Source organism: Bos taurus, chromosome 5 (genome assembly GCF_002263795.3).
Source record: "Bos taurus isolate L1 Dominette 01449 registration number 42190680 breed Hereford chromosome 5, ARS-UCD2.0, whole genome shotgun sequence".
NCBI classification, from domain to species: Eukaryota; Metazoa; Chordata; class Mammalia; order Artiodactyla; family Bovidae; genus Bos; species Bos taurus.
The window spans coordinates 8,125,520-8,147,426 of NC_037332.1; the positions used below are offsets into that span (position 1 = coordinate 8,125,520).

At 37.9% G+C, this 21,907-nt stretch overlaps 1 long non-coding RNA gene across 1 annotated transcript in view; it reads left to right on the top strand.

Annotated features, from left to right (window-relative positions):
• Positions 1-1,362: 1,362 nt before the first annotated feature.
• Positions 1,363-21,907, top strand: part of LOC104972332 (uncharacterized) — a 311,320-nt gene continuing 290,775 nt past the window's right edge. Inside the window, exons 1-2 of the long non-coding RNA XR_806498.4 lie at positions 1,363-12,279; positions 16,323-16,497. This is a non-coding gene — a long non-coding RNA (uncharacterized lncRNA). The remainder of the gene's footprint in view (positions 12,280-16,322; positions 16,498-21,907) is intronic.

Here is a 21,907-nt window from a genome sequence, read left to right on the forward strand (position 1 = left end):
TCTTTGGGTATAGCTCCTTATAATCCCTTAAAAGGGATTTAAATTTCTATAACATTGTATATACACATATGACACAGAAGTTCTTCTTGAAGGGAAATACTTTTCTTTATTCATTATTGTTTGGCCTACTCTGTTTTTAGTTCTAGTTTCATTTATGGTATCTAGAAATATTCAGAATATATTTGTTAAATGAATGAATGGAAGGTTAATAGTTTTCTTATGTCTGTTCTGCAATGATTACTTCATGAAAATGTTATTCTCTATTTACTATCTGTAGATATGTGAAACAGACTCATATATCTTACTTGATTTTACTCTCACAACTGATAGAGTTGATTCAGCTTATAGATGGAGGACAGATACTCTGCCTAAATTTATTCAAATAGTCAGTGGCAGAGACAGAATTATAGAACCAGGTAACTTCTTTGTAATGCCCAACATGCATACTTTTAATTCTGTACACCATGAACAATCCCCTTTGAAACATTAGTAAATTATGGATATATAATTTTACATCAAACTTGTGATTTTAGCAATTAATAAAACAATTAGAATCCTATTAACTCAATTAACTCAATTTCCTCCATTAATGTGATGGTAGTAGTTTAAAGTTAAATGCAAATAAGCCAAGAATCTAACATGAAGAGAAGAGGAATTTCAGAAAGGACTTCCTGGCACCTTGTGATGCCAGACTTCAAACATTTAAATTGCTCCTGGAACTTTTTGAAATGTATGCTAAGTAACTTTTTTTTTTTTTCATTTCACATCAATGAAATTTTAAATTGAGTCATAAAATTTTTGAGATGAAATTTGATTGCAGTCAACTCAAGCTTATCTGTGAATGTTTTATTTACTTTTGAAATTGTGTACTTTCCCTTTACTTTCACTCCCAGGCTGAGTAAGAGAAGGGTTTTCTTAGAGATCAGTACAAGGGAAAGAAGGGTTCAAACATGAGAACCTGAGAAAATGCTTTACTAAATCAGTATCTCAAAATCTTTTAAAAGTTAAAATTCTATTATGATTTCATAAAGTTAGAATCATGTAATGTGGGTGAAATATATAAAGGTACATTTACAACATAGAATGTTATGGAGCCATTTAACTCAGATAACCTGGAGTGATTTGCAATTTTCAGAAGTTATTGATGAGTGAAAAATGCACAGAGAGGCGTGACAGTTACTCTGAATATACCCTTCTATATAATGTAAAATATCCCATGCAAGTTTACCTATGAGTATATGTCTCTACCAGCACAGAAAATAGAGATTTTTTTATACTAAGATAATTTCAACACACTACCTACAACTTTGGTTAGGACTGTGGTGAAGGTGAGATATAGAGGGAGGAAACAGAAGCAATAAAGAATATGAGGCACCTATGTAAAAGAAAATAGTATGAACATTGTGTAAATGATCACAATTTATATAAAATTTTATGCGTTTCATTTAGTAGTGTCTGCGCAGAAGTGCGGCCGAGAGGAGCTACCCAACGCCCAAGGTCAGGGGCGGCCACCGAGAGCACCAGGCTGCGATGGCACAGGAGCAGCCAAAAGGAGCTACCCCACACCCGAGGTCAAGGACAGTGGCCCAGAGAAACAACCCCACGACCAAGGAGCAGTGGCTGCATGGGCCCAGGAGGGCTGAGAGGAGCTACTCCACATTCAGGGTCAGGAGGGGCAGTGGTGAGGAGATAACCCTCATCCAAGGTAAGGAGCAGCAGGTGCTCTTTGCTGGAGCAGCCGTGAAGAGATACCCCACGTCCAAGGTAAGAGAAACCCAAGTAAGACGGTAGGTGTTGCAAGAGGGCATCAGAGGGCAGACACACTGAAACCACAATCACAGAAAACTAGCCAATCTGATTACATAGACCACAGCCTTGTCTAACTCAGTGAAACTAAGCCATCGCATGTGGGGCCACCCAAGACAGGTGGTTCATAGTGGAGAGGTCTGACAGAATGTGGTCCACTGGAGAAGGGAATGGAAAACCACTTCAGTATTTTTGCCTTGAGAACCCCATGAATGGTATGAAAAGGCAAAATGATAGGATACTGAAAGAGTAACTTCCCAGGTCGGTAGGTGCCCAAAATGCTACAGGAGATCAGTGGAGAAATAACTTCAGAAAGACTGAAGGGATGGAGCCAAACAAAGAACAATACCCAGTTGTCGATGGGACTGGTAATAGAAGCAAGGTCTGATGCTGTAAAGAGCAATATTGCATAGAAACCTGGAATGTTAGGTCCGTGAATCAAGGCAAATTGGAAGTGGTCAAACAGGAGATGGCAAGAGTGAATGTCGGCACTCTAGGAATCAGTGAACTAAACTTGACTGGAATGGGTGAATTTAACTCATATGACCGATATATCTACTACTGTGGGCAGGAATCCCTTAGAATAAAGGGAGTAGCCGTCATGGTCAATGAAAGAGTATGAAATGCAGTACTTGGATGCAATCTCAAAAACAACAGAATGATCTCCGTTTGTTTCCAAGGCAAACCATTCAATATCACGGTAATCCAAGCCTATGCCCCAACCCGTAATGCTGAAGAAGCTGAAGTTGAATGGTTCTATGAAGACCTACAAGGCCTTCTAGAACTACCACCCAAAAAAAGATGTTCTTTTCATTATAGGGGACTGGAATGCAAAAGTAGGAAGTCAAGAAACACCTGGAGTTACAGGCAAATTTGGCCTGAGAATACGGAATGAAACAGGGAAAAGTCTAATAGAGTTCTGCCAAGAGAATGCACTGGTCATAGCAAACACCCTCTTCTAACAACACAAGAGAAGACTCTGCACATGGACATCACCTGATGGTCAACACTGAAATCAGATTGATTATATTCTTTGCAGCCAAAGATGAAGAAGCTCTATACAGTGAGCAAAAACAAGACCAGGAGGTGACTGTGGCTCAGATCATGAGCACCTTACTGCCAAATTCAGACTTAAATTGAAGAAAGTGGGGAAAACCAATAGACCACTTAGTTATGACCTAAGTCAAATTCCTTATGATTATACAGTGGAAGTGGGAAATTGTTTTAAGGGACTAGATCTGATAGACAGAGTACCTGATGAATGATGGACGGAGGTTCATGACATTGTACAGGAGACAGGGATGAAGACCATCCCCATGGAAAAGAAATGGAAAAAAGCAAAATAGCTGTCTGAGGAGGCTTTACAAACAGCTGTGAAAAGAAGAGAAATGAAAAGCAAAGGAGAAAAGGAAAGATATAAGCATCTGAATGCAGAGTTCCAAAGAATAGCAAGAAGAGATAAGAAAGCCTTCCTCAGCGATCAGTGTAAAGAAATAGAGGGAAACAACAGAATGGGAAAGACTAGAGATCACTTCAAGAAAATTAGAGATGCCAAGGGAACATTTCATGCAAAGATGGGCTCGATAAAGGACAGAAATGGTATGGACCTAACAGAAGCAGAAGATATTAAGAAGAGGTGCAAGAATACCCAGAAGAACTGTACAAAAAAATCTTCATGACAAAGATAATCACGATGGTGTGATCACTGACCTAGAGCCAGACATCCTGGAATGTGAAGTCAAGTGGCCCTTAGAAAGCATCACTATGAACAAAGCTAGGGGAGGTGATGGAATTCCACTTGAGCTCTTTCAAATCCTGAAAGATGATGCTGTGAAAGTGCTGCACTCAATATGCCAGCAAATTTGGAAAAGTCAGCAGTGGCCACAGGACTGGAAAAGGTCAGTTTTCATTCCAATTCCAAAGAAAGGCATGCCAAAGAATGCTCAAACTACTGCACAATTTCATTCATCTCACACACTAGTAAAGTAATGCTCAAAATTCTCCAAGCCAGGCTTCAGCAGTATGTGAACCGTGAACTTCCTGATGTTCAAGCTGGTTTTAGAAAAGGCAGAGGAACCAGATATCAAATTGCCAACATCCGTTGGATCATCGAAAAAGCAAGAAAGTTCCAGAAAAACATCTATTTCTGCTTTACTGACTATGCCAAATCCTTTGACTGTGTGGATCACAATAAACTGTGGAAAATTCTGAAAGAGATGGGAATAACAGACCACCTGACCTGCCCCTTGGGAAATCTGTGTGCAGGTAAGGAAGCCACAGTTAGAACAGGACATGGAACAACAGACTGGTTCCAAATAGGAAAAGGAGTACATCAAGGCTGTATATTGTCACCCTGCTTATTTAACTTCTTTGCAGAGTACATCATGAAATGCTAGACTGGAAGAAACACAAGATGGAATCAAGATTTCCGGGAGAAATATCAGTAACCTCAGATATGCAGATGACACCACCCTTATGGCAGAAAGTGAAAAGGAACTAAAAAGCCTCTTGAGGAAAGTGAAAGAGGAGAGTGAAAAAGTTGGCTCAACATTCAGAAAACTAAGATCATGGCATCTGGTCCCATAATTCATGGCAAATAGATGGGGAAACAGTGGAAACAGTGTCAGACTTTATTTTGGGGGGCTCCAAAATCACTGCAGATAGTGACTGCAGCCATGAAATTAAAAGACACTTACTTCTTGGAAGGAAAGTTATGACCAACCTAGACTGCATATTGACAAGCAGAGACATTACTTTGCCAACAAAAGGTCTAGTCAAGGCTATGGTTTTTCCAGTGGTCATGTATGGATGTGAGAGTTGTACTATAAAGAAAGCTGAGCGCTGAAGAATTAATGCTTGAGCTGTGATGTTGGACAAGACTCTTGAGAGTTCCTTGGACTGCAAGGAGATCCAACCAGTCCATTCTAAAGGAGACCAGTCCTTCACTGGAAGGACTAATGCTGAGGCTGAAACTCCAATCCTTTGGCCACCTCATGAGAAGAGTTAACTCATTGGAAAAGACTGTGATGCTGGGAGGGATTGGGGGCAGGAGGAGAAGGGAATGACAGAGGATGAGATGGCTGGATGGCATCACCGACTCTCTGGATGTGAGTCTGAGTGAACTCCGGGAGTTGGTGATGGACAGGGAGGCCTGGCGTGCTGTGATTCATGGGGTCACAAAGAGTCGGATACGATTGAACGACTAAACTGAACTGACTCTTTACAGCCCCATGTTGCCTGCCAGGCTTCTCTGTCCACGGTTTTCCCCAGGCAAGAATACCAGAATGAGTTGCTGTTTTTTTCTCCAGGAAAAATGGTTGCCATTTTTTTCTCCCCAGGTCTATGTGCACTGACTAGTCAAAAAAAAGAGGAGGTGTGAGAATCTTAATTCATGAGAATATTTAACAATGACAGTCTCATAGTTCAATGGGAGTGGAAATAAGGGGTGTGTATGTCAGATGATATTTACCTTTGCCTTTATATAATTTCATATGTATTGCTTAAATCAAGAAATTTAAATAAATTCTTATATTCATACCTACCTCATTCATAGAGTCCAAAGAGTAGCTGGAAATAATTATTTTTTCTCAGCATTTTTTTTTTCATACATAGGGAATATAAATTTGAGACTGATGACATTTTGGTATAATAAGATTTTTGGAACCAAGAGAAATCTTGCTTATGTCATAAGAAATACCTCTTATTACATGAAAATATTCTATATCACCTACAATTTTTTCAGTTGTTTGACAGTTTCTTTTTCAGTTGAATGTAATTTAGAAAGTAACTAATTGGTAACATATCCTTTACTAAGCTTTGAAACAATCATCAAATGGAAGAACATGAATATGAGTCATAAAATATTAATTTTATATTATTGAATGCTCTCTAATTATCTCTGTGTTTGCTTCTTTACTGGAAGCATGTTTTTCTCCTTACACAGTCATTAATTTTCACAAGTATGAATTTAAACCATCTCAAAATTATTTTCTTATGGTGTGTTACACATCCCATCAGCAGGACTGCCTAATTCAATGATGGTGGTAGAAAAAAGCTGAATTAGTTTTGGATAATACAGTAACAAAACATTTAAATTAAAGAGGAATAAACAAACCTCAAATATCTATAGGGAGAATGAAAAAATATAAAATATATACTATATTTATAAAATATAATATGTATATAATATATACATTTTCTCCAATATTTGCACTTAGTTTCTAACAGTCTGCCCTGCTATTAGATTATAAGCATTTTGGGAGCAAAGACAGTAAAAATAAAATAGGCAAAGTCAGTCTTATGTGATAATGTATTGTTGCTATTTTTCAGTCACTCAGTCATGTCCAACTCTTTGCAACCCCATGGACTACAGCATGCCAGCCTTCCTTGTCCTTCACTATCTCCTGGAATTTTCTCAAACTCATGCCCATTAGTCAGTATGAGATCCAACCATCTCATCCTCTGTCATCCCCTCCTCCTCCTGCCCTCAACTTTTCCCAGCATCAGATCTTTTCCAATGAACTGGCTCTTCTCAACAGGTGTCCAAAGTATTGGAGCGTCAACTTCAGCAGCAGTCCTTCCAATGAATATTCAGGGTTGATTTCCTTTAGGATTAACTGGTTTGATCTCCTTGCTTGGGACTCCCAAGAATCTTTTCCAGCACCACAGTTTGAAAGCATAAATTTTTTAGCTCTCAGTGTTCTTATTGGTCCAACTCTCACATCCATAACATGACTACTGGAAAAACCATAGCTTTGACTATAAGGACCTTTGGTGGCAAAGTGATGTCTCTGCTTTTTAACACACTGTCTAGGTTTGTCATAGCTTTTCTTCCAAGGAGCAAATGTTTACTGCTTCTAGCAACTGTGCCCCATTGAATAGAAATATCAGTCAGTCAGTTCACCTGCTCAGCCATGTCTGACTCTTTTCAACCCCATGGACTGCAGCACGCCAGGCCTCCCTGTCTATCACCAACTCCCCGAGTTTACTCAGATTCATGTCCATTGAGTCGGTGATGCCATCCAACCATCTCACCCTCTGTCATCCCCTTCTCCTCCTGCCTTCAATTTTTCCCAGCATCAGGGTCTATTTATATGAGTTAGTTCTTCACATCAGGTGGCCAAAGTATTGGAATTTCAACTTCAACATCAGTCCTTCCAATGAATATTCAGGACTGATCTCCTTTAGGATGGACTGGTTAGATCTCCTTGTAGTCCACGGGACTCTCAAGAGTCTTCTCCAACACCACAGTTCAAAAACATCAATTCTTCGGTGCTCAGCCTTCTTTATAGTCCAACTCTCACATCCATACAAGACTACTAGAAAAACCATAGCTTTGACTAGGTGGACTTTTGTTGGCAAAGTAATGTCTCTGCTTTTTAATATGTTGTCTAGGTTGGTCATAACTTTCCTTCCAAGGAGTAAGCATCTTTTAATTTCATGGCTGCAGTTACCATCTGCAGTGATTTTGGAGCCCCCCAAAATAAAATCTGTCACTGTTTCCACTGTTTCCCCATCTATTTGCCATGAATTATGGGACCAGATGCCATGATCTTAGTTTTCTGAATTCTGAGCTTTAAGCCAACTTTTTCACTCTCCTCTTTCACTTTCCTCAAGAGGCTTTTTAGTTCCTCTTCACTTTCTGCCATAAGGGGGGTATCATCTGCATATCTGAGGTTATTGATATTTCTCTTGGCAATCTTGATTCCAACTTGTACAATTAATTCATCCAGCCCAGCGTTTCTCATGATATACTCTGCATGTAAGTTAAATAAGGACAGTGACAATATACAGCCTTGATATACTCCTTTCCCGATTTGGAACCAGTCTGTTGTTCCATGTCCAGTTCTAACTGTTGCTTCCTGATCTGCACACAGATTTCCCAAGGGACAGGTCAGGTGGTCTGGTATTCACATCCCTTTAAGAACTTTCCACAGTTTGTTGTAATCCACACAAAGGCTTTGGCATAGTCAATAAATCAGAAATAGATGTTTTTCTGGAACTTTCTTGCTTTTTCGATGATCCATCAGATGTTGGCAATTTGATCTCTGGTTCCTCTGTCTTTTCTAAATCCAGCTTGAACATCTGGAAGTTCATAGTTCATGTACTGGTGAAGCCTGGCTTGGAGAATTTTGAGCATTAATTTACTAGCATGTGACATGAGTGCAATTGTGAGGTAGCTTGAGCAATCTTTGACACTGCTTTTCTTTGGGACTGGGATGAAAACGGACCTTTTCCAGTCCTGTGGTCACTGCTGAGTTTTCCAAATTTGCTGGCATATTGAGTGAAGCACTCCTCACAGCATCATCTTTTAGGATTTGAAATAGTTCAACTGGAATTCCATCACCTCCACTAGCTTTGTTCCTAGTGATGCTTCCTAAGGCCCACTTGACTTCATATTCCAGGATGTCTGGTTCTAGGTGAGTGATCACACCGTCGTGATTAATTGGTTGTGAAGATCTTTTTTGTACAGTTTTTCTGTGTATTCTTGCCACCTCTTCTTAATATCTTCTGCTCTGTTAGGTCCCTATCATTTCTGTCCTTTATCTAGCCCATCTTTGCATGAAATGTTCCCTAAGTATCTCCAATTTTCTTGACGAGTTCTCTAGTCTTTCCCATTCTATTGTCTTCCTCTATTTCTTTGCATTGATCACTGAGGAAGGCTTTCTTATTTTTCCTTGCTATTCTTCAGAACTTTTCATTCAAATGGGCATATCTTTCCTTTTCTCCTTTGCTTTTCACTTCTCTTCTTTTTCACAGCTATTTGTAAGTCCTTCTCAGACAGCCATTTTTTTTTTTTTTTTTGCCTTTCTTTTTGTTGGGAATGGTCTTGATCCCTGTCTCCTCTACAATGTCACAAACCTCTGTCCATAGTTCTTCAGGCACTCTGTCTATCAGATCTAATCCCTTGAATCTATTTCTCACTTCTACTGTATGATTGTAAGGTATTTGATTTAGATCATACCTGAATGGTCTAGTGGTTTTCCCTACTGTCTTCAATTTAAGTCTGAATTTGGCAATAAGGAGTTCATAATCTGAGCCACAGTCAGCTACTGGTCTTGTTTTTTCTGACTGTATAGAGCTTCCCCATCTTTGGCTGCAAATAATATAATCAATCTGATTTTGGTATTGACTCTCTGGTGATGTCCTTGTGTAGAGTCTTCTCTTGTGTTATTGGAAGAGAGTGTTTGCTATGACCAGTGAGTTCTGTTGGGAAAACTCTATTAGCCTTTGCCATGCTTCATTCCACACTCCAAGGCCAAATTTGCCTCTTACTCTAGTTGTTTCTTGACTTTCTACTTTTGCATTCCAGTCCCCTATAATGAAAAGGACATCTTTCTTGGGTGTTTTAGTTCTAGAAGGTCTTGTAGGTCTTCAAAGAACCATTCAACTTCAGCTTTTTCAGCAGTACTGATCAGAGCTTAGACTTGGATTACTGTGACATTGAATGGTTTGCCTTGGAAATGAACAGAGATCATTCTGTCATTTTTGAGATTGCATCCAAGTACTGCATTTCAGACTCTTCTGTTGACTGTGTGGGCTACTCCATTTCTTGTAAGGGATTCTTACCCACATTAGTAGATAAAATGGTCATCTGAGTTAAATCCACCCATTCTAGTCCATTTTAGTTCACTGATTCCTTAAATGTCAACAGTCACTCTTGTCATCTCCTTTCGTCTCGTCAAGGCTATGGTTTTTCCAGTGGTCATGTATGGATGTGAGAGTTGAACTATAAAGAAAGCTGAGCGCTGAAGAATTGATGCTTTTGAACTGCAGTGTTGGAAGACTCTTGAGAGTCCCTTGGACTGCAAGGAGATCCAACCAGTCCCTCCTAAAGGAGATCAGTCCTGAGTGTTCATTGGAAGGACTGATGTTGAAGCTGAAACTCCAATACTTTGGCCACTTGATGTGAAGAGCTGACTCATTTGAAAAAACTCTGATGCTGGGAAAGATTGAAGGCAAGAGCAGAAGGGGATGACAGAGGATGAGATGGTTGGATGGCATAACCAAGTCAATGGAGATGAGTTTGGGTAAACTCCGGGAGATGGTGATGGGCAGAGAGGCCCTGCATGCAGTGGTCCGTGGGGTCATAGAGACTCAGACATGACTGTGCGACTGAGCTGAACTGAATGGACCTAACATTCCAGGTTCCTATGCAATATTGCTCTTTAAGGCATCAGACTTTGCTTCTATCACCAGTCACATCCACAACTGGGTGTTGTGTTTGCTTTGGTTCTGTGTCTTTATTCTTTTTGAGGTTATTTCTCCACTGATCTCCCATAGTATATTGGGTACCTACCGACCTGGGGAGTTCATGCGGGGCTGCCTGGTGCTGGAGTGGCTGTGAAGAGATACCCCATGTCCAAGGGCAAAGGAGAAGCCTGAACAAGACTGTAGGAGGGGCAAATTCACGTTTAGAATCACACCCCATTCCCACCAGAGATGCTCAGTGTGCTCAGACAAACCTTGTGTGCACCAAGACCCAGGGACCCCAGAGACTGAGACAGAACTGTGTTTGGGTGTCTCCTGAGGAGGTACAGGTCAGCAGTGGACTGCCACAGGGGCTGGGGCTCTGGGTGCCATGACTTGGGTATGGCATAAGCCCTCTTGGAGGAGGTCGCCATTAACCCCACCATAGAGCTGCCTGAACTTACACAGGACTGGGCAATAGACTCTTGGAGGGCACAAACAGAACCTTGTGTGCACCAGGGCCTAGGAGAAAGGAGCAGTGATGCCATAAGAGACTGACCCAGACTTGCCCAGGAGTGTTCAGGAGTCTCCAGCAGAGGTGTGGGTCGGCGGTGAGCTGCTGCAGGGTTGGGGCACTGAGTGTAGCAGTACTTGCATGGGACCTATTGAAGGAGGTCACCATTATCTTCATTACCTCCACCATAGTTTGGCCCAGGTAAATAACATGGAGGGAACACAGCTCCACCCTTGAAGAGAAAATTGGGTTAAAGATTTACTGAGCATGGCCCCACCCATCAGAACAAGACCCAGTTTCCCCTCATTCAATCTCTCCCATCAGGGAGCTTCCATAAACCTCTTACCCTTCTCCATCAAAGGGCAAACAGACTGAAAACCACAATCACAGAAAACTAACCAGTCTGATCACGTGGACCACAGCCTTGTCTAACTCAATGAAACTATGAGCCACGCTGTGTAAGGCCACCCAAGACGGACAGGTCACGGTGGAGAGTTCTGACAAAACGTGGTCCACTGGAGAAGGGAATGGCAAACCACTTCAGTATTCTTGCCTTCAGAACCCCAGAAACCATATGAACAGTATGAGTCAAATATAGTAACTAAGAAATGCTGTGAATTTAAACAAAGTATAATCAACTAAAACTTAAAGCAGGCTTAGAGGAAGAAATGTGTGATCTTCCTTAAAAGTCTGTGTTATATTGCTGCTTTCTGAAAATTAAACATTTTTGATAAGGAAACAGTGCTGGTTATGACAGAATTTTTATAGTTATATTGCTCTGAGTGACAATGGCGGTGCCCAACAAACATGTTCATGTATTGTCGACTGTTTTCTTCACTGTTGCATCACTTGAAGCTCTTTATCACACATTATGTACTGACTTCAATATCTTGGATGAGTGCAAGAGGTAAAGTTTGAGTGACAGGCTTCCTGTTATTCCTTATATTTTCTTGGAAAGCCAGAACAGAAAACTTTCCTGGCAGAAGATTAACTATAACACAACATTCTGAAATATAGTGTGATAAAATTACTGTTTTCAGAATGGGATAGGAAGAAAAGATCCACTGTGTTTTCTTCCTTCTCACTGTAACCACAGCAACTTCAATGGTGATTTTGTGTCAGAAGCCTTTCATAAACCACTAAAGCTTTGCAAGGGGGAAGAGAAAAGGGAAAAAATAAGCATGGTAACACCTCCTCCCCTCATCTCAACACCTAGCCTGTCAGTTCTGTACTTAGCGCCTCAGTTTTGTGCTCATGTTTACAGGGTTACTGCCCCTGTGTCCCCACTGTTTCTCCTGATTCCAGACTTAGTCCTTCCCATTTTCTGGGATGCTGTCAGAGTGATTTTCCTAAAACAATTGCGTGTTTGTTTTTCTCTCTTATAAGTCTTTAAATGTGTCCTGCATATATAGTCAATGTAGAACACTGGCCTTCCAAGAGCCTACTTCCCCAGTCTGAAGGTGAGTACAGTGCTGAAGATGGTAGTAACAACTGTGCTAGATGGAACATCTTATTTACCTCCTGTGAAAGCAGTTTGGACGGCTCTTTTGTTTCGTCTTCCCCAGAAGATCACACAGAAATTACTATTCCTTTCTTCTAACAAATAAAACTCAGATAAGTTCTTTAATATGATCTGAAATAACCAGCTATTGAGTGGTGGGTCAGTGCTGTGAGCTTGTCTTACATCGAAGTTCATGTTCTCTCCTCTGTTGCCTCACTTTACAGCTTAGTACATGAACCTACTTGGAATTCAGCAGATGCTTCTTGAGGTATATATACCCTTATGCCTTTGTGCAGTTTGCTTTTACTGTCTAAAATACTTTTCCCCTTATCACTTGAAAAGTCATTATTCATCCATCAAACAACTAACACCTCCTTTTTCTCCGAAGCCCTCCCTACTGTCTTTCCTGCCTAGAAGCATTTAGGTAATCAACTCCCTCTACAGCCTTCAGTAAATCCTGTATGTAACTGTTACAAAACCTGAATTATCACATGAATGATTAAGGTTTGCATATCTGACTCAGTTTTTGGACTGTGATTTCCCTTAAGGCAAGTATCATGAATTATTCTTTATACATTTTCTGCATTCTTTAAAAGTGATCTTGAGAAATTCCAAAACATTATCATCAGGGTATAAGAAATATACTTTGGGAGCAATTTTATTTTGCATGTTTTGTGCATTGCATCACCTACTGTTGAGAGATACTTATCTCTGTTTAGTCATGGAAACCCCTGCTTAATATTATTATATTTTCTAATCTACTTGCTTGACATCTCTGATTTGAATTCTTTGAGGATCCATTTCCCTGCTGTTCTACACTAATCAAGGTGTCTCCCTTGTGTTGTTATATGGACCTACTTTGGCTGTCTGACTGTTGACAGGCCTGAGATGTTACTGGTCTTTGTTTAGGAGCTGAGGCTCACATAAGTCTGGATTTACGAGGGAAACAAAAAAGATGGTACCATTTTAGCTAGCATAGAAATCTGCATAAAAACTAAGAGATGAAGAGCCATTACTGAAGAGAGCACATTGTTCATGTGAATGCTGTGTTTCAGATAGTCAAGGTAGAATTGAAATGTCAAATACCTCTGCTCAGCTATATTCACTTGTCTACTGTTGGCAGAAGGGATAGTGATGACCTCCTTGGCTTTCTTTAATCTGGCTTGTGTATTTCAATTGTATCTTTTTGACCAAAAGGAATCTTCAAGTCCCTAATATCTGAGAAGAGAACCGATTTTCCTGTATCTGTCATTTGAACCAGGAATGAACGGACGGTGTTAAAAGGAAGACCATCCTCTATGATCAGCAAATTTAGACTCTGATTTCTCTATTTGTACCCCAAATTAAAATTCACTTTGCAGATACTGAATAAAAGATGAAATACTTAATTACAAAAATGAGAAGTACATTCTAGCTATTACTATAAAAAAGGAGCAAAGGAAAAAAACTGGAATTTTAGGCTAAACAGTTTTTGAAACTATTTGAGATTTACATAAGTATTTGTAGTTTTGAATGTACCTGAATCCAATAAATAATTTATAATAGCTTGTGAGTACTTACTATGAGTCTGACATCATGACTAGAAAAAATAAGAATCATTTCTTCTCTTAATACTTTTTGGATTCTAGTTGATAAAATTGATATATACAAAGATAATTGTAACATAATGTAGAGACAGTTGAAGTACACTATCTTATTAGAAGACAGATCAATGGTCCCAGAATAATCTTATAAAGATAAAACATGTTATAATCTAGTTTCAAACTCTTAAGTATTTTTCTATTGTCCAGTGAGTAAAAATGGAATTTATTTTGAGGTTTACTGTGATCTAAACCTTGAATACTTTTCTAAATTTATTCTTAAAGAGGCATTTGAACAACTCCCTGCTTCAGCCATATCAAGATACTCTGATTACAGTAATCTTCTATTCCTCTGACATTATGTACAAAATTATTTGATGTAATCAGGATATATATATATATATATATATATATATTTTACATGCCTATGTGTATGTATGTAAATATATATGATGTTTGCACACATATACACAACTCCCCAACTCAATTTTAAATGCTCAGAAAAAGAAAACCTATGACTTAGATTTATTTTAGGTTTACTCTTTTTCCTGACTCAACAGATAACACATATAAAGTTGTGCTGTACAATATTTAGAGTGAAGAATAGAAAGGGAACAAAGAGAAAAGAAGGGGACGTTAATGTAGAACAAAGATAAGAGGGAGAGAGAAAACAGTGTTTGGCTCCAAAGACTGAGACTCTCATTAACTACATGTGCTTCCCACTGCAGCCATCACTTAGTCATGTGACTACTTTAATATAAATTAATTAAATAAAATTCAACTACTCAGCCACACTAGCCACATTCTATGTCCTAGCTCTCTGTCTGACTAGTGCCTAGAGTACTAGAAAATGCAAAACATTTCCATCACTGGAAAAAGTTCTGTTGGATAGCACTGATATACACAGCATATGATCAGTGCTGTTTTTATATGCTGATATCTTCCTAGACTTTCAGAAACCTTCAGATATTTTAAAAGTAAATGACATTTGTGTTTCAAGTAGTGTTCTAAAGGAACTGTGTACAGAAGAGAATCTTGGTGTGTTAAATTAACCCTATTTTGATAAGAATGTCTCAAAACTTGAATCTTAGTAAATGTTCAAACATCCCCAAGGGTTTCTCATCTTACTGGAGAAAATAAAGTTTGAATATATGTTTATACAGTTCATAATCAGGTCATTAGGAGTTATAAGCCTTCTTTGCAGGAAGTTATTGTAGATCGAGTTAAAGCAATATGTGTCCTATGTTATTTAGATGAATATCATTTCAAGAATCACAAGTAGAGAAGTGATGACATAGTTGAGTATCCTTTTCTTGTAAAAGAAAGAAGGTAAATTAAAATAATGTACTTTGAAGGTTTGAAACTGGATTTTAAGAATATAGTCCTATTTACTCTGAGAATTTTGAAATCTGAAGTAGCTGGTAATCCCATTATCCCAAGTCAAGTACAGTTTTTAATGTAGAATGCAGCTTTTGTAATTCATATGTATTATATCTCGCTTTAGAAAAACAAGAAGCATAAATTTGTATATATTTTAAGCATCCAGGTTGACTATCTAGAATATTTTAATTTTGACTTTTATTTGACTTTTATTTTGTTAAAAATTTTTTTAAAATTTTATTTGACTTTTGTTTTAAAATTTTATGAGCTTTTTGTTTTTATTCAAAGAGAATATATTCCAAAGTAATATTTAAGAAAATCATGATGGGTATTCTTTGTGCTTTTGTATAGTTTTTATCCTGATTTTAAAGCATTCACAATAATCTAGCTTTCTGTAGTTATTCTCTAGCTCTGAACTAGGAAAAGTGGTGGGCCTACTTTTTCCCCTTCCTCCTCCCTCTCTTCCTTATTCCGTTCTTTTTGTGAAGATTCAGTCAACATCTACTCTGTGCCCCAAACTGTATTAGTTTAGCATCATTGGCAGTACACCAAAGAGAAATATTTTTTACCTTTTTGGAACTTACAGTATGGAACAGAGGAATTTAAAATTTATGCTGAGGTGCCAACATAATTCTCACATCATATTATATTATAGAGGCAAATTAATATCACAATTAATAAAAGTTGCAGCTGCCAGAGGAGTCCACCAACACTCTCTAAATTGGATTCTTCACAATATCACTTAGTCTGATATATTTTCAGCCAATACAAAATTCAAGTCACTTCACTTAATAAAAAAAAAAGAGAGAGAGAGAGAGACTTAAATTATATCCAAAAAAAGGCCAAAGAGAGGGTGTGGTTCCATTAAGACTTTCACTTCTGCTTCATCCTCTTTGAGTATCTGCTCTTGACCTCAGAATAGTACACCATACAACCAAAGAAGAAAGAAACTTTTTCAGGATCTCTTATAATATATTGTAATTCTCAGCAATATAGATTTGGTCAAATACTCATGAATTATTCTGTCAATCCCAATAAAATGCAGGGCACAAATGCAAAGAGGGGAAGTCCTTAAATGTTAAGAGGGCTACTCTTGGCAAAAAAAAAAAAGGAGAAAATGAAATTTGGGGATGCAATCAATATTCATTCTTTCCAGTGTAACTTGCATTATACTGAACATCCAATAAGAAATGATGCTCTAATTCTGAAAGTGGGGAAGTAAAGGGCAGTCTTTTTATAAAAGGCTTAGTTTTGTGGTCCTTCTTTTATAAGAAAAGGAAAAGTATAAAATATTAAATTACATGCTATTTAGAATATTGTTTATCACTTATTTTTGCTTTCTAATTCCTAGGTGGCTTCACTTGTAGAAAAACTCCCGTTAAATATTAGATGATTTATCAAATTCAAAACCAGCTGGTCCTACTACCTTTAATAATTGTGTATGCTGCAATATGTGGTTCAAAATCTCATTGCTACATCTTGATCCAGATCTGGAATGGGGATTTACAGCCAGTGCTTTATGTATGGTAAGTAAACATTATATATTGGTCGCTAATGACATTACTGTTACTGTCCTTGTTTTGTCATTCTGTAGATTGCTTGGCTTTCACTACTTTGCTTCATAACTATGTAGCACACTTTCTTGAGCTCAGAAAAATCAGGCTATTGGGACTCTGTTGTGTAACTAAAAACATTTCATCAGACACAAATCAAGATGGTGTATATAAAGTCACATGAACAAACAATACACAAATATAAACTAGTCATATTGTCTTCTGATTAATAATACAGAGTTCTAAATCTTGGTTATCAAACATGTGAAAATACGTTTTGCATATATGTCGACCAAAATGTGCAACAGGAGAGCAGCAAGCTAAGTTTTGTTTGGGGCAAAATGAGGATTGCAGCTTGGGAGACAGCGGCTCAGCTAGCTCTGTGAAACTGCTCCAAAGAGGCAGGGGAGAAGGTAGTATATTTGAGATTTTGGTGAAGGGAGAATACATGCAATCCAGTACAATTTTTCCAGAAGGTTTCTGCTAGTCATGAGGAACAGCCATCACCATGAAGAATTTTAGTGCTTTTATAAATATGAGGCAGTATAAGAATTTGGGCTCATAAAATTGGCTCTTGAAAATACCTCTCTGAAAGCCTATCCTGCCAGTCTCCCTCACCCCTGCCCCAGCAGAGTGCCTCTTTTCTGCTCTCCACCCCAAACTCTTTTCAGGGGGTGTTAAAAATCAGCAGCCGCAGCAATACATGATTTAATCCTTGTACAGGTAGAAGGCAAGTGCCAATTTGTAGTTGACATGTCAAAGATTATATATTATAAGAGAAGAGGTGGTCAAAGTAGTTAACAAATAATTGCCTCAAATATCACTTTTGTCTGGGAGTTGTCCATTCCCCTCAGTCTGACTCTAAAAGTATTCTCTTGATACCTCTAGATGATTAAGGTTGAGTGAAATTGAATATAATTTCAGTGCAAAATATTCCACTCAAGGTGCACAGAAACCCCCCTTACCTATACACTAACCAGGGTCACAGGAGATCTGAGCTCAGTGACGGAGAGGGTCGGGGAGATTTATTTCCCTTCAGACCTTCTTCCTAGGTTAGATGACTTTGGGCTTACTAACATTTGAAAATTTTTTTTCCACTCAGCTTTATCTTTTCTAGCACTAAAGTGCTATTTCCCTAAAGATGCAACAGAGAAATGAACTGTGACAAATCCTGTTTATTTCTGGAATGAACACCCTCAAGTCTTAGACAATGGCCTGGGATTAGAGAAATCACTGATATTCTTAAAAGAACACATCTCTCCACTGAACAAAAGAGCAGAAATCATGATAGCTATTGTAAATAACAGTTATGATTTTAATATAAAATTGCCTTATTGAAGTGGTTTGAGTTCTTTGCAGAGATAACACAGAAGTTTAACGGAATAAATCCATAGAAATAGAGGTAGTTCTAAAAAATAGTAAATGAAGAACCTAAGAAAAGGCTAATTTCATGTTCCTTAGATGGTAGTTCAGATCAGATGATTAATGTTTTTAATTGATCTTTGATGAGAACCCTGAGGCATAAATCCAATTAAGATATACATGGATGTGTGTATAAAAATGAAATAAATTTACTTGACATTTTATTAAAATGAGAAGCCCTTCTGGAATTTAAAAATGTGGAGGTACAGAAATGAATCTCTTTAGATAACCCAATTATGAATTGCTTGAAATAATTTTGTATTAATACCATTGCTTGTCACATATATAGAATGCTAGTACATCTGTGAATAGCTCAGTTATAATTAAAAGTATTCTAGTAAAAATTCATTATGAAGATATATCCAAATGAGTATCCTTTTCCTTGGTTTTTTTTTTTTCTTAACAGTTGAATTCTTTTCTTTCTCTCAGGTATGAATATAATACCATTAATTTATTTTTAGGGAAATGGCTTCTTTAATAGAAAGATGAAGGAATTTAAGACTTGAAGGACCTGGCCTAATTCAATCAGCTAATAAATATCACAACCAGGACCAGATATTGAAACCCCTAGTTTTCCATTCTCTTCTCTGGCATATGTTACCATGGATAGAATGAGCCTAGATATAATTTAACCCAAACTTCCACTCAGCGTATGAATGCAGATCACTAAAGTGTGAAAAATAAAAAAAGAGCCTATTCTTTCTCTGATTAAACAGAGATTGGCACACTATCATCTATTTGATTTTTAGATATTTCTAACTTGTTAAGTTCTTTCTTAGTATTAAACTGACAGTTGCCATTGGACAGCTTTCATTCATTGCTTCTGAATTTAGGGTCTAGTACAAAAGAGAACACATACTTCTTTCAGAAAGTAAAAGTCAGTTCTTAGGACACTTCCACCCCCCGCCCCAATTCAGTATCTCATTTTTCAAGTCAAAACAGTTCCATCAGCCATACTTTATACCTTGAATCCAGTGAGTCCTCAAGAATAACCTGTTGAAACTAACTTGAACAAACTGTTACTTATGGAGTTTTCACTTAAACATGAATCTTTAATTGACCACCTGAAATTTTGCACTTGCAACAACAACAATCCAAAAGATAAATAAATAAAAGAAACTTACCCCCCCAAAAAAAACACAAGCAAACAAACATAATTCTAATACAGTCTGACCAAAGTATAGTGAGATTTAAAATGAACATTTCTTGGTTTTGTAGTAAGGTGTGTAATTGCTGTTCTTGCTGGATACTTTTGTGACTTGTTAATGTACATTCATCAGATGGCTTGTGTTCACAGGAATAACGACACAGGTCTTTTGGCATAGAGCAAAGGGGCTCCAGCTATGAAATGACCACAGGATTAAGACTTCCTTAAACAAATTAGTTATATTGCATCCAATACCCCATAATGTTTACTGTATTAAACCCTACAGTTAAAGAGTGCATGTCCCAAGAGGTTTGCCTGTCTTTTTGTAAACCCTATTTATTTTGTCTCACCTGAACTAATATTAGAATCTAGCCAGCTTGCTTGCCTCCAGTTTCTCCCCAATTCATTTTCCATATTGATAATAAGGTTATTTTTAGAAAATACATCTTCTAATATCTTTGCTATTATTTAGTTCAACTTAAAAAATATAAATAAAATTGAGGGATTATGTAGGGCATTGAATGTCAAAGACTGGGAGAACTCATATAGGTAGTGGAAAGTCATTTAAAGTTTTAAAACAGGATGAAAAATGTGACCTTCAGAAGGTATTCTGGAAGTGCCTGACAGAAAGAAATCTACAAAAGGTAAACTGGAAATAAGTCAAATAGACAGTTTTCCCTTTGTTCTCTGCTCTATTACTGACAAACTGGGGCAAATAATATATTTAAAAAGTAATCCTCTGTTCCCTAGCCCATGAAACAATGGTGATACCACTATTTTACAAAAAGCAAATATATACATTTATGTGATGTTTCCAAATAAATCTGTTATCCCTTCAAAGAAAAGATAAGGTAACAAAAATTATCACTGACTCGATGGACATGAGTCTGAGTGAACTCCGGGAGTTGGTGATGGACAGGGAGGCCTGGCGTGCCGCGATTCATGGGGTTGCAAAGAGTCAGACACGACTGAGCGACTGAACTGAACTGAACTGATAGTAAGCTACTCTTAATTCTTAATATCTTTATATAAATATAAACATTTCAACACTATAGCTTCTCAAGTATTTTTTAGAATTAAAAATAATGAAAATGTAAAAATGATGTCCACATTAGTGCATTAATTAAGATATGTGAGGATTAACAGGCATAACCTCTTGCTTTGTTGATGATAATAGGCAGATGGGAAGTTATAGAGTCTGTATGTGAGCATAATAGATAGAAAATAACCAAGATAATGAAATATCAGCTGTACAGCTTTTATAATTGCCATTCAGTTATTAATCCCATCAGTTTAATTTAAAGCAATATACAACACAGTGACAAAACCAATTCCTGGTTACCATGGTAAATTCAAACACATAGAGAAAGTCAACTGTGAGTCATCATTTCAAATATTCAATTATTAACTCAATCAGCTTCGGTTAAAGGACCAACTACTGTATTACACAGGCAATTAATAACTACCACAGTTTTGCACACTTTCTCATTATTATGTGTCAGGAAATACTTGGACAGTATTATCCACATAACATCATCAACCACAGGGTCACCAGAACTGAAAGCTCTTATTCTAGGCTAATGAAATATTTGAATTGATAATGTAAATAAAAGTAAAAGACACAAGTATTAACCTATTAGGTTTTAAATGTATGAGGATTACAGCAATTGACAAAAAATGACTATTCTCTTACCTTTCTTAGTCACAGTGAATACTCTTATGCATAAAGAAACCTATTTCTAAAGTTGAACAGCAACAGTAATTCAAATTTCATGGCTAGTTAAAAAAATCATAAACTTTTATCAACCAATATAAATTTATTGATTTCCTTAACTTCAGGGTGCCAATATCAGCTCTCTCCACACCCCACCCAATATGAATGTGTACATGTATGTGCCTGTATGTTTAATGAGGACTCAGAGAAGGCCATGGCACCTCACTCCAGTACTCTTGCCTGGAAAATCCCATGGACGGAGGAGCCTGGTGGGCCGCAGTCCATGGGGTCGCTAAGAGTCGGACACGACTGAGCAACTTCACTTTCACTTTTCACTTTCATGCATTGGAGGAGGACATGGCAACCCACTCCAGTGTTCTTGCCTTGAGAATCCCAGGGACGGGGGAGCCTGGTGGGCTGCCATCTATGGGGTCGTACAGAGTTGGACACGACTGAAGTGACTTAGCAGCAGCAGCAGCAGCAGGGAGCAGAAGAGATGAGGCAGATATTAAGCATCATTAGAAGATAATCATCCAGAAACCAAGAATTTCTGTCCCTTTGGATCACTATTTTAACCCCACTGAGACACAGAGTAGATTAATACTGGATATCTGTTCCATGACTTGGGTTTCCCAGTTGGTGCTAGTGATAAAGAACCTACTTGCCAGTGCAGGAGATGTAAGAGACATGAGTTCAATCCCTAGGTCAGGAAGATTCCCTGTAGAAGGGCATGGCAACCTTCTCCAGTTCCATGAATGAAAAGAAAATGGTGTTTGGTTAAATAAATGTATTTCTGGAATATGTAATTAATGCTAGTTCCTTTTGGGGTTGGGATCTGACCAGGAGAATTTTAAAAGGGCAATTCCATAGATGTTTTAAGCAAATTAATTTGGTTGCATATTTTGCCAGATAAATATCACTTGAATATGTAGGCTCTCTAAAGTGCATTCTGTAAAAACTCACTTCAAATTTACATTCACATAGTTAGTCTTTAGAGTCCATAGTTTTAAAATAATTTTTCAAATCCCCTATAGAAGGAAAAGGCTTCCCTGGTTGCTCAGAGAGTAAAGAATCCCCTTATGATGTGGGATACCTGGGTT